This window comes from Chinchilla lanigera, unplaced genomic scaffold (genome assembly GCF_000276665.1).
Source record: "Chinchilla lanigera isolate Chin_1 unplaced genomic scaffold, ChiLan1.0 scaffold00070, whole genome shotgun sequence".
Taxonomy (NCBI): Eukaryota; Metazoa; Chordata; class Mammalia; order Rodentia; family Chinchillidae; genus Chinchilla; species Chinchilla lanigera.
The window spans coordinates 6,788,122-6,799,035 of NW_004955471.1; positions in this window are offsets into that span (position 1 = coordinate 6,788,122).

Sequence of the window (10,914 nt, forward strand, 5' to 3'; positions counted from 1 at the left end):
CTCATTATCCTTCTCTGTTCCCATCATCAACAGATCCTGCCAATTCTATTCCATTTCACCCAACATATAAAAGCTGAAAGGGTTTATAACCAACAAACAATTACAAAAGAAATTTTAAATAATACACTTTGGAGAGAAAGAAAATTGTCTCAGAGGAGAAAATTAAAATGCAAAAAGAAACATAGCCACAGCACCAACAAGAATAAAGTAGTTAGGGATAAATTTAACCAAGGAGATGAAAGACCTATATTCTGAACACTATAACACATTGATGAAAGAAACTGAAGACACGAACAAATGGGAAGATATACTCAGAAATCAAAAGAATTAATGCCTTCAAAACGTCCATGTTACTCAGAACAATCTATTATAAAAAAAATCCATTATGCATTGCAAACATGTACTAATAAAAATAAATAAATAAAAGTTCCAATGAGGTTTTTCACAAAAACAGAAAATACAATTCTAAAATTCTTGAGGAACCAAAAAGGACTCTGACTAGTTAAAGTAATCTTAAGCAAGAAGAATGAAATTGAAAGCATCAACTTCCTGACTCAAATTATATTATAAAACTACAGTAATTAAAGTAGTATGGTACTGGCACAGAAGCATAGGCCAATGGAAGAGAACAGAAAGACAAGAAATAAAGTCATCTATTCATACTCAACTAATTTTTGGTACAATTACCAAGCATACTTCAGTAAGTGGTGGGAAAACTATATATATATATATATATATATATATAAAATTTAGATCCTTATGTTACACACACAAATAAACTCAAGAGGAATTAAAGATTTAATTGTAAGACCTTAAACATAGAAGAAAATAAAGGAAAATGTTGATGACATAGGTCTTGGCAATGATCTTTAGGATATGACCAAAGGAGTATAGTCAACAAAGCAAAAATAATCAAGTGGACTACATCAAACTAAAACCTTTCTTTACAGCAAAGGAAACAATCAACAAAATGAAAATAGTATGGGAGAAAACATTTATAAACTATATATCTAATTAGAGACTTTTTTCTCTGAAGAAGACGTACAAAGGGCCAACAGGTATATATGAAATGATGCTCAACATTCCTACTCATCAATGAAATGTAAATCAGTGCTCTGGGGAGGTACTATCTCATATCTGTTAACACTGCTATTAGGCAAAAGTCAAAAGAAACAGGTACTGGCAAGGATACAGAGAAAAGGGAAAACATTTATACTATGGGTGGTAATATACATTGCTACAGCCATTGTGGAAAATTTATGGAGGTTCCTCAAAACCATTTTTCCATTTTTATTACTATAACTTTGTAGTATCATTCCCAGTCAGGAAGTATGATACTTCCTGCTCATTTGTGATGGAATGTTCCATGTTCATGGAAGCTTCTTCCTCATAAAGAAAGAAATTCCTAACCTTTGTGAAAACATAAATGAACCTGGAGTACAATGGTATAAGCCAGATACGAAAAGACAAATGTTGCACGATTTCACATACATGTGGTATTTAAAGATGCTGAACTCACAGAAATAGAAAGTAGAAAGCTGTCTCCCAGAACGGGGGGGATAAACTGTTGATCAAAGGTTATGAACTCTCCATTTTAAGATAAATAAGTTCTGGATACCTAACATGGTTACTAAGGTTAATAAGAACATTTTAAGCAGGTGCAGTGGTAAACATGTGCAATACCAGATACTTAGGAGATTGAAGCAGAAGGATCACAAATCTGAGGCCAGGTTGGGTAACTTAGCGAGAACCCATCTCAAAAAGAAAAGAAAAGAAAAAAACTCTAATGTATTATAAGAGATCTTAAGTATTCTCATCACACACACACACACACAGAGTGATGGATATGTTAATTAGTTTGATTGGAGTAATCATTTCACAGTGTATACACATATCAAAACATCATATTTTATAGTTGAAATATATACAATTTTTATTTGTGAATTATACTTCAATAAAGCTCGAGGAAAGGAAAAAAGAAATGCAAGGTAAGAATAGGTAAAAAAATAAATCTAAATGAATACTTACTAAACAGCTGCAATGACAATGCATAGTGGTTGAGATTTATTTTTAAAAGCAGTTAACAATAATATGTAAGGAGGGACAGTTACATTTAAATGTACTTAAACTTTAACAGTACATAGACTAAGTAAATTTAGGCTTTGTTAAGTACAATTATACCTTTAAAGGTAACTACTGAAGGAATAAAAATAGAGTTCATGTATTCCAAAAACTAATGGGGAAAATGTTTTATAAAAAAAGTTCACATGGGGTTGAGGATGTAGCTCAGTGGTAAAATGCTTGCCTAAAATGCGTGAGGCTCTGGGTTCAATCTCCAACACAACAACAAAAAATAACTTTGGCAATTCCTCCAAGAAGGCATAAAACAAATAAATGTATTTAAAAAGTCAAATAAATAGCACAAGATAGTATAAATGAGCACAAATATATTAACAATTACAATAAATGTAAATGAGCTAAAGTCAATTGAAGATAGAGATTGCCAAATTATATTTTTAATATTCAGTTGTATTCTACTTATAAGAGACATATTTAAAGTATAAGTGGAAAGGCTGAAAGTAAAATCTATTAAAAAAGCATTATGTAAATATCAATCAAAAATTCACAGTACTACTGTATAGAAAAACCTATGTTAAGTTTTTAAAAACTGGGCACCCACTAAATAATGATAAACCATTAAATTCATCAGGAAAAAATTTCAATTTTGTATGAACTAGTAATACAACAGCAAATATACAAGTCAAATTTGATATAGTTTCAAGAATTGCCAAATCCATAATGAGAGATTTTAACATTTTGTGAAACTACTATATCAAATAGACAAAAAAAAATTAACAAGGGTATAGAAGATTTCACAACACAATGACGCACTGTTTAATGGGCACATATGGAGCCCTATACTAAGAATTTAGAAATCACATGTGTGAAATTTATTCTACAGCATATATGAAATGCTACATGTATAAATTTAACTTCATAATAAAGGTCAATAAAAAATTTCAACACATTTCAAAGAATCTGTATATTTACAGATATAGTCTATAACTAAGTGCAATTAGCTTGAAAGAAATGACAAAAAGATACTTTTTTAGAAAATTGATTTTAAAAACTAGAAGCATATTTCTAGATTATTTAGATGTTCAAAATAAAACAATAATAAAACTCCAATAAGATTACTATAAACTTTTTTTTTTTTGGTACCAGGAATTGAACTCACAGTCTCATGCTTGTCAGGCAGACACTGTTGCTGAGCTAAATCCACAGCCCTATTATCAACTTTTATGACAATAGTACCTGTCAAAACTTAGAGAATGTGGAGGGTGATTTGTAGAGAGACTTCTTAGCCTCAGCGCTCTTTGCAGCTTCCCTCTGTTTCTCCCTTACACAGTTCATAGATTCACATTCATTCAGTGGCTGGTCTGGTACTGTAAATGTCAATGGACAGAGGCCGCTCAGCCATTGGCTCCTGGAAATAGCTGTGGTCGGTGACAGTTTAAGCTAACCCGGTCTGTTTTCCAAGTATGGATCTGCGAGAGCTGGTCAGAACTTCGATTCTCTTGCAGTCAGGATATTGCAGGCTATCCATTCCCATTGATTACAGTCAGAGGCATAGACAGTTGTCACCTCCTCAGGGAAGACAGAGACAAAAATCCTTCAGATCAAAAGAGGACACAGCATGTTTGGATATTTTCTTGTCTTCTTGACTTTCTATCTCAAATACTGCCTTTTTTATTCTCTTTTCAACAGTTTCCCACCATATTCTGCCCACTAGAAAGTGAAAAGTTTCGTAGGACTAAGGACATCTACTAATTTTTGTCTAGCAGCTATTTCAAATCATGTATAGAAGACAGGAGAAAAACACCTATGAGTTTACCTAGGGCAAATTTTACCAAAAATGTGAGGAAGACAGGCACCAAAATCCTTCACACTGTGTGCACAAGAGTACAATACAGTTAGCAATGATCATCAAGTGGGTTCAAAAGAGTTAAGCAGATAATTTTTTGTTATTGACATTTCACTGGTTTTTTTTTTTTAACTATTATCAGGCTTTACAGTAGAATTAGGATAGGCTCAGCCTGTAGTTCATTTCTGTTTCCCTTTCCAAGTTGTCCTAGGTTACCAGTTTCTGTCAAATAAACTGTGTTCTCTATTTCTCACCACCAGCTATCTAATTCCTATGTGGGAGAGAATCCCCATAATCTTATTTTCTCGATATTGAAGGCTGTTACTCATCTCTCAATTACAGGGACATATTCTGAGGATGTGGAGGAGTAGTTGGATTTTTAAGGCAAACCTAAGCCCTAGCATCTGTTTGTTCTGAAACATAATACTCGCTGTATATTATTTATTAGATTTCCTCATTATGTAAGACATTTTAATTACAGTGCTATCCTAGCCTGTATCTGAGATGGCTCTTCTAATGGTTAAAAATAGTGTGTGTGACCCAGCTGACTTCTTCGATGCTGCATCTGAGCAGATAGCAGAGTGTCACAGCCGATGCAAACCAGGAAAGATAAATACTGCTGCTAATCATTAGAGCCCGCTGTGCCACTATTATAGTTGCACTGTTCAAGTTAAAACAGTGGTGATGAGTCAGACTGTCTCTCCCTCAGGCTTTAGAAAACTTGTGTATTTTACCAAGATGGATTTACACGTGAGGCATGCATGACGAGGTTGCTGCAGATGCCTCCTTTGGGCTGAGTTCCAGGACAAAGCACCAGAACGCAGGAAGACAGAAGCAAAAAGCAGCTCCATAACTCTGCTCCTCAAGGTCTTCCTCTCCCCAAAGCTGTTCTGCCACTTGTTTAAAGCTGAGGCTCCACAGGTCGGTCTTTGTCCCTGGGGGAATTTGACAGATGATCGGCCTCTAACAATACTCACAATTTATGGCTATGGAAAAGTCTTTTGCTGCCTACATGGGCTGGCTCTTTATACATAGGCTTTAGGGCATGTTCAGGATGCTTGGATAATGTACAAACTAACTTTAATAAATCTCTGCAGAAAAATCTCTTCCTTTTGAGATTAAGTTAAAGGCAACCTTTTAAATGTCTGCTTTATAGAATGGGATGGCACTCTTTATATTTTCCCTTTGGTTGTTTATAATAGTGGATGCCCTGAGCTAGTCTTTACTACTAAAGTCAGATATGAAACACCAACCCTAATAGAAACCAGAGAGACTTTTCCTCAAAATATCATTTATGGAGTTTCTTTCTAGATTAAAAAGTAGTAAGCATTTGTTGTAGAAATATTGTTAAAAACAGAAAAGCAGGAAAAGAATATGTAGGTCACCCATAATCTTTCCAATGAGAAATGACACATAACCTTTCAGTATGTGGGGTGGGGGCATACTTTTATAAGATTCCATCACATGTATGTATTATATATACACATTCAGGAAAGTTTTCATATAATATATCATAACAATTACTGAATATTATCCCAAAGTATACCTTTTGATAGCTATGTAATACTATACAAGTATAGTATAAAATTCAAGACCAGTTTCTTATTATTGAACATGTATATTATTCTTAATTATTCACTATTATAAATCCTAAAACCCTAAAACCTTTACAGAGAAGAGCCATCTTTGCATTCTTTGCTATACTTATTATTTAGTAAATTGTTGAATTAAACTTTCCAGCATTGCATTTCATTTAGGATTTTTGCATCTGTTAGTGGACTGTTTCTAAAGCCTGTGAGAAATGCATTCAAACAAAACCTCTGTGTTCCATGTTAAAGTGGGAACTGTCTTGGGGCAGGCTGTCGGAATTGATGGCAGCTGGGGCTATAGGGAACAGCCTTGGTACCACAGTTCTTTAACACTGTGCTTGCTACAGGTCTTCTGAAGAATGCAAAGCCAAAGTTCTTCAACTGGCATTGGAATTAGAGCGACTGTTCTATTATTGTGTGCAAACTCTTGCTATAAATAACCTGACAGTATCCATCTGCATGGCATGCAGAAAAATAGGAAACATGGAAAGTAAAGACCAAAATAGACCTGGGGTCCATCTGGTGCACCCTTTCCATGAAGCCCCAAACAGATGGTACAAATTCCCAAGATATACCTGCCTAATGGCGTTGTCCTGGGGGTGGTGTGAGGAGGGTGGAGATTCCTCCCAGCAAATGACCCAGCCAAAAGGGAAAAAAGCCACTGAAATGTATCCTTTCATTTAACATATATTCTCTGGACGTCTAACATATTCCAAGGAACCCTTCTGGAACCTAGGGATACAACAATGAGTAAGAGAGCAGGTTCCCTGGCTTACGGTCAGGCTCGTGTCTAACTATTTTGGTAGTTCTTCTTTCCCTCTCCTACCTGGCTTTCCTCTGTCCCCACCATTGCATGCCTGCCCTCCCTTGTGGTAAGGTTTTGGTCAGTGTCCCCTAAAGGCCCGTGTGTCAAAGTCTATGGGAAATGATGGAGCCTTTACCAGGTGGAGTCCGGTGAGAAGAAGTGGGGTCACCATAGAGGTGACCTCAAAGCAGGTATTAGGACATCAGCCCCTTCCTCTCTGCTTCCTGGCTGCCACGACGTGAACTGCTTGCCCTGCTATGCACTCCCAGCATGAAGTTCCGCCTCACCATGAGCCCTAAAGCAATAAGGACAACTGACCACGGAATGAAACTTCAGAAACCAGAAACCAAAATAAACCATTTCTCCTTGTAAGTCAATGATCTCAGGTATTTTAGTGCAGTGATGTAAAATGGCATCTTTCTCTCAGCCAATTCGCAATAGCCAGTCAGATTTCAGAAATCTGCAATGTCTTCAGCCTGATTCTTCCTCCATAAATGTCCTAGGCAGCCATGGACATCTGAGGCTGTGACCTTTTCATCCTTGAACCTTTACTGTCCAGCATAGTGCTTAGAAAGTGCTCTGTAAATAATGAATTAAACAAGATTTTACTTCTCAAAAGAAGAATCCCATCATCTGAAGGAAGTCTTCAGAAATTGGCATTGTCTTCTCTCCCTGATCTCTACCCAGAAGCTTAGAAAATCTAATAAAACTCTCCCTGGGAGGTCTGGTAGAGGGTATAATGTGTGTCATCTCAGGTAGATACTAAAGAGCCCTGACTGCATTAAACTCAGAGTAGCTCTTCTGTCTCATGGATCTTGCTAACATTTGTCAACTCTGAGCACAGACACACAGATATATAGAGACAGACAGGTAGATATATATAGATAGGCTGGAAGATCGAGATAGATGGATGATAGAGGAAGTAGGAACTGGCAGGGAACACCATGTGTCACCGGCAGGAAAAAGATGAAAGATGAAAAGCAAGACTGATTATAGCCCAAAGCGCCAAAGCCCAGAGTGATCTACAAAGAGGTGAGAATCATCAGGAGTTTAAGGAATTAACGCTCGTCCGTAGACAGTGGCGGGACTTTGAAGGTTTCTAAAAAGCAAGGATTCTTCACTCTTGCAACAAGAGAGGAAAAAGAAGGGATAGCTTGTGGATGTTTTCAGGTAAGAGAAATGAAGACATGCACCCATGTACACAGAGAATTGAGTCATGTGCACAAGAAATAGGGGAGTGGCTTCGGGGAATCCATTCCCGAACAAATCCAACTCCTGCATATGTCTTGAGAAATATTGCTTCAATTTCTGCAAGCGATGCAGGGAAGACCTAAGATCTTTATTGATTCCAGGTTCTGAGATTCTTGCAAGGAAGATATGGAGAAGACTCTGAAGACAGAGACCTCTGTCTTAATTTATCTACTGCTTGAACCACCACACCCATGGTGTTTTCCCTAGGGCTCTGGGAGAGGATGTTGTAGGAGAGAGTGAAGCCACCTCTTGTTCACCGGCAGGTAAATAAAGCTATGGAGGGAGGAGAGACCCAATCATCTATGTGCTCGGTCCAACATCTTCCAACTTCCTGGCAAGCCATGAGTCATAAGAAAATCAGCCAAGTAACTGGGAATAAACTCAATTCTGAATGTGGTCCTTAATCCAATCCAACTATCAGTGTCAAGAGAAATAAAATCAAGTAGGAAAAAATCTCTATCTGCCAAATTCCTTTTGTTAAGATGCAGGAAATGTCCAGTGAAGTTTGCTTTTTTATATAAAGTCTTGGTGTGGCATCTCTTCTTTTTTCTCATCTTCCTTTTAGGAAATCCATCTTCAAATATTCTGTGCTACACAGTGGGGTGAAGAGACGGAGGACATGCAATAAAATCTGTATCAAATACCTCCCCAGTAATTTTTCTTGTTAGAAAATTCTGACCAACCACTGAGTGCATGCAAAACTCAAGGCGGGGTGAAAAATCTTCATTTTAAGGCTGAATTCCCCTTAATTCCTTCTTTTCTGTCCCTAAGATTAATAGAAACCATGTCCTGATGTTCTAAATAAGCCACCAGATGAGGCAGAGGGGCACTAAAATGGTAATTAAATGTGATCCGTTGTCAGCAGGTACAGAAGATATGGGATCCAGGTTCCACTCACCCCCTTTACGAATACTAACTCAGTGGCCTTATTGTAAGGAATCAAGGCCAGTCCTCCTATTTCATCTCCAGAATGAACAAGGCTTTCTGGAAGCCTCCTGCCCTCACCTGTCGAAAACATAACTGTTGACATGAGGCTCTTCACAGGCAGGAGGCCATGAGGTCATACTTAGGCCCCTTTAATCCAGCAAATGCCAAGATTTGATGGTCTAAATGTATCCTTTAAGAAAACAGCATAGTCCTCCCCAGGGCATGTAGATCTTGGAGGTATGTTTAATCCATGTAGGAGTGTGTAGAGATCAAAGCTATACAGTTATGCTCTCACTTAAGAATGAGCCTGCTAAGCATGTGACTGCCTCCTTGAGAGCACAAATGTGAAGGCAGGATTGGATATACTTACCGTGTGCCATTTGTTCGATTCCACATGGATATTTGAGTGACTCTCACATGGCCACAGGCTTGTGCTAAGATGATTTTTCAGGAGGGAATGACAAACTGTACTGTGTTCTACAAGATTTATGAAAGTGATTAAAGATTTATTGAATAATGGTAAGATGTATTCATTTAGAGTATCTCACTGATTCCTGGTACAGCAATTCCAGAAGAGAGGTATCACCATTTCTGTCTTTGTAGATGGCAGAATTCCAGCTTCAAGGGGCTGCATGACTTGCTCTGTCACCCAGAGAGGAGACGACATAGCTGAAACTGAAACCCATGATTCCAGATCCTGCTCTTATTACCGCTAGTGGCTTTTCCTCACAGCCCCAGCCATGCAGTGTTCTAGGACCTACCGTGGGTAAAAAGGGAGAAAAACCCATATTAAGCATGGCAATGACCAGAGGAAGCCAACAGGCCATCTGGCAAATCCTTTTTACTTAGAAGGGAGCCAGTTTTTCCCTACTCTGAGTAAAACTCAGCTCCCCACAAAGCCCAAGGTTGTCACATGACACTCCTAGGAAGATTTCTGGAAAATGGTGGTTCTCCATGAACAATGGGATCAGAAGGTGGGGGACATGCTAAACCCCTGAGGGGCATAGCACTGGGTTACAATGACCCATCACATATTTTTCTACTCTAAATTTGTACTTTAGCCTAATAGTAGTCAGCTGTGCATCCCAATAGCTGCACCTGGGAGACACAATAAGCCCTGTTCAAGTTTACCTACTTGGTATGATGAACGGCAAGGTGTGCGAATGTGTGCAAAAGTGTCAAATTGGGATTTTTTTACCCACATAATGCTCCATCTAACAGATTTTGTGAACGTTTACCTGAGCATCACAGTGGGTAAAATATACCCACACCATTCTTCTGTTCTGTAAACATGTATTTTATCATAAGTGAAATGTAGGTTTGACTCACAGTAGCTGCACCTAGAGAAAGCAAAAAACCATCTGTGCAGTCACCTACTTGGTAGATGAATGGTAAGGTGTGTGCAAGAGATCCAAAGCAGTGATAGGTGAGTTTTACCCATGAAATGCTCATTGCTAAATTTTTGTGCATTTACACTTTTTTAAAGTTTTATTTTGATTTTTCTGGTAGAAGTAGCCCAATTCAGTACAAAAGCACATGAAAAACCAGAATTGCTAATTTTAGAGGCGGTCAAAAGTGAATAATCAGATCATTCAGGCATGGATGATGAAGATATAAGGACTTTGACATGGCCATGTGAGCCAAAATTCCTGTGACAGTAAAATGGGGCAAGAACCAATTGATACAGATATGGGGAATGCAGATCCCCTTGATTCAGATGATGAAGAAGACAGCAATATGAGTACCTATTTGACTAGGAGAAATGGTACAAAATGGTCATGCAACCAAATGGAACAATCTAATGTTAATAACTAGGTCCAAAACTATAGTGAAGATCTTGGCAGAGGTGAATCTATTGGATGGAATACCAGCACTGCCATTCAATGTTGGAAATTATTTGCAACAGATGAACTGCTCCAAGATGTTGTGAAATAAATAAATACTGAGATATAAGTAAAATGTTCTATATGCACAAATAGCCATGCTCAAAAATATATTTATTATGACACCTCACTGGCTAAACTGAAAGTATTCACAGGTCTGATGTACTTAGCAGGGCTTTCTCATGGTCATCACAGGAATGAAAAAGACTTATGGAAAAGCGATGATGGGTATCTGAGGTTTGTAGAGTAATGATGACACTGAGGAGATTTGGTTTCCTTCAAAATTGCCTGAGGTTTGATGACAAAATTATCCACCAAGAAAGAAAAACAACTAATAATCTGGCTGCTATCCATGCATGGTTTGAAAGATTTGTGAGTAATTGTCAAGCAATTTACACACCATCTGAATACATGACTATTGATGAACATCTTGCAGCATTTCATGGTCACTATAGTTTCTGGCAATACATTCCCAAAAAAACCTTCAAATATGGAATAAAAATATATGCCCTTAGGGCTGGGGATTTAGCTCAG